We start from the raw sequence: 2,750 nt of genomic DNA, 5'->3' as shown, positions 1-2,750 counted from the left end.
TCTCTAGAAAACTCTTAAAATTATAACTTCAGAGTTATGGTAATTTATAATTTTTTAATTTTTATGTTCAATATCTTGAGATATTGAATTAATATACTAAGAATTTACTAAGAATTTTTATTTCTACTACTAAGAATTTTTATTTCTAAGTCTCTTTTGCTAGTTTGTTCCTTTCTAAAAAATGTTCATTTTAGTTAGGCTATTTGTTCATATAAAATTGTACAGTATGACTTTATCATTCTTTTGTTGGTGTCAAATCCTTTTTATGAGACAATGGTAGTACTCTGTGTTCCATTCTTAATCTAACAATATGAGACTTGTGTCTTAGACAGATTTAGTGGTCTATCTAGGCAGTTTTACAATTGTATTAATAATTGTTTACGAACAGATCCTTTCCTTCATAGGAAGTACAGTTGTAGAACTGAATATTCCTCATCTCTGTTGTGAGAGTCTAGCAGGTTGACGCAGGCTAGATAAAGGTAAATTATGAATTATTGTTAGCCAACTTTTTCTCTAAACAAACTTGTTTTTACAAGTTGTATTTCAGACATTCTTTAGAAATTAGAATAAAATCTCTAAAATCATATTCTCAATTTATACTCCTCCCTAGGTTATAAAGATCAACAAGTTCTATATTATTCTTGCCAGCAAGTTTTGTGTAACCAATGTGGATTCTACATAGACTTCACTGTTAATGGTAAGGGCCTCATTCGTGTTTTCCTGGTTTGGGCTTGAAGGAGGAAGGTTCTCTTCTAGTCTGTGCTCTCACAGAAGGTTCTTAAAACATCCTCTTGCTAATTTATAGCTTCTTCACAGTTATGGTTTTGTTTTGTATGGAGAAAGGGGAGCACTGTATTGAAGATTCGCATTGTATTACAGATATGAAAATACCAGAGATTGGCAACAATCAAGGATATTTTTCTTTATGCTTCTCAAGGGTGAGTGTCAGAGTTTGGAGTTGAATTCTGTGAAAGAGAGAGAGAATTCAGCACAGCGCATTTAAACTAACTCTTTGGCTTTCTGGGAAGGTCTCCATCTCTTACAAAGCCAAGTTTTGATGAGGAGTGAGAATCACATTTATTTGTGAGTATAAATTTATGAGTATAAGAGTAAATACTTGGACGGTAGCTAGGGAATGAACTGGTTTTGAAAAGTGACGGTTGTTAGGTTATCCCCTCAGACCTATGGCTTTCTAGCCCTAACTAGTTGACTAGACTTCCTGTACTAAACCTGAATTCCTCCTCTTTGCATGGTTAAAGGCCAATCAGACAACTATTGTTTACCTTCACCATGTGTACTATTGCACACTTAGGGGGACTATGCCATGCTGGTCAGTATATACACACAAGTCACATGACTAAGCAGATTGTCTTTATACGCTTAGTAATATGTATGTAACAACAATTAAAAGAAAAGGAGTCTGTGTATTTGAGGGAGAGCAACTGAGGTTATAGGGGAAAAGTTTGAGAGAGAAAAAAAGGAGGAGGAATGATGTAATCACACAATAATTTCAAAAATAATCATTAAAAATAAATGTCACCAAAAAGTCTTCAGAAGACAGATATATAAGTTGTCTTCTCAAAAGTGAACGAGTCAAGACAGCAGAATACATCTTCTAAAGTGGTTTGTGACAAAAGTTCCTGCTGCCTTCTAAAGTGTCCTTCTGCTCCATGGAATGGGAAGGAGCTTTGAAGCCTGAGTATGTCATCATTCATCTTAACTCCGTTTTGTGGCACTTCTGCTCCGCAGTAGCCAAATGGAAGATTAATCACAGAATTAGCATTTTCAAATTGCCAACAATCTCCTCTGCAGATGTGCTGCCATGTCACTGAAGTCTGTCGCTTTACCCTGCATTTATTGTTAATAATTAATGTATATTTCTGGGTAAAATTACGTGCTGCCACCATCTGGTTAATTTAATAGAAATAGTCAAATCTAAGGCACTTTATAAAATATGTTGGAAATAATTATTCTCATTATGGTAATCTACCAAGCATCGTTTTATTTTTTCAATCAAAAATAGGAGAAAACAGAGCAATGTATATTGTCTTAGATACTGTTACTGCATGATCATCTATTGAAAAACTCTTTTTTCATGTTGTGCAGCCAGAGTGGGAAGAGAACATAAAGGTCATGCCTTAAGAAGTAGACCACAATAGCTTATTGAATTCTCAGGTAAAGAGCTTAGATAATAAAAGTAAATTGTGTTAGAAAGGTAAAGAGAAATTATTTTCTACTTCCTCAGATTAGTTTTCATATTGAACAGTAAATGAATATTCTAGAGTGTGGAAAGAACATAATTATTTGGCATTTTTCTTCTTGGAACTGTCTCCAGAAAATAAATGGAGTGAGGGAAATGCTCTGAACTGGGAAAATGCTTATATAATGAAGAAAGCGGCATTCTGCCACTGGGTGGTACGTATTCCTTGATATTTTTTTCCTGAAGTTTGAAGCCTTCATCTCCATGAGTTTTATTTTTAATATTTTAGGTTATATTTATTTGTTTGCTTACTGTTTGCATGCCCACACTCCTCCGTGTGTGTGTGTGTGTGTGTGTGTGTGTGTGTCTGTACTCTTCTTTCAAGTCTGATAGGTGGAAGTCAGAACAGTTTGTTGAAGTTCATTTTCTCCTCCTACAAAGTAGGACCAAGGAATCCAATGATTCATTAGATGGTGTAGCTGTTGCCTTTATCTGCTGCAATACCTCCCCAGCTCCACCTCAAGTATTATTAGATGCTGTCCTGCTTATC

The 2,750-nt window shown here is 34.9% G+C and overlaps 1 long non-coding RNA gene across 1 annotated transcript; it reads left to right on the top strand.

The window, feature by feature from the left end:
- Positions 1–972: 972 nt before the first annotated feature.
- On the top strand, positions 973–2,386 carry LOC116087576. Its single transcript, XR_004117494.1, has 3 exons — positions 973–1,083; positions 2,107–2,175; positions 2,336–2,386. It is a non-coding gene; the product is annotated as an uncharacterized LOC116087576 (long non-coding RNA).
- Positions 2,387–2,750: the final 364 nt, after the last annotated feature.

Source organism: Mastomys coucha, unplaced genomic scaffold, assembly GCF_008632895.1.
Source record: "Mastomys coucha isolate ucsf_1 unplaced genomic scaffold, UCSF_Mcou_1 pScaffold13, whole genome shotgun sequence".
NCBI lineage: Eukaryota > Metazoa > Chordata > Mammalia > Rodentia > Muridae > Mastomys > Mastomys coucha.
The sequence above is the reverse complement of the archived record's forward strand: the minus strand, read 5'-3'. Positions and strand labels throughout refer to the sequence as shown.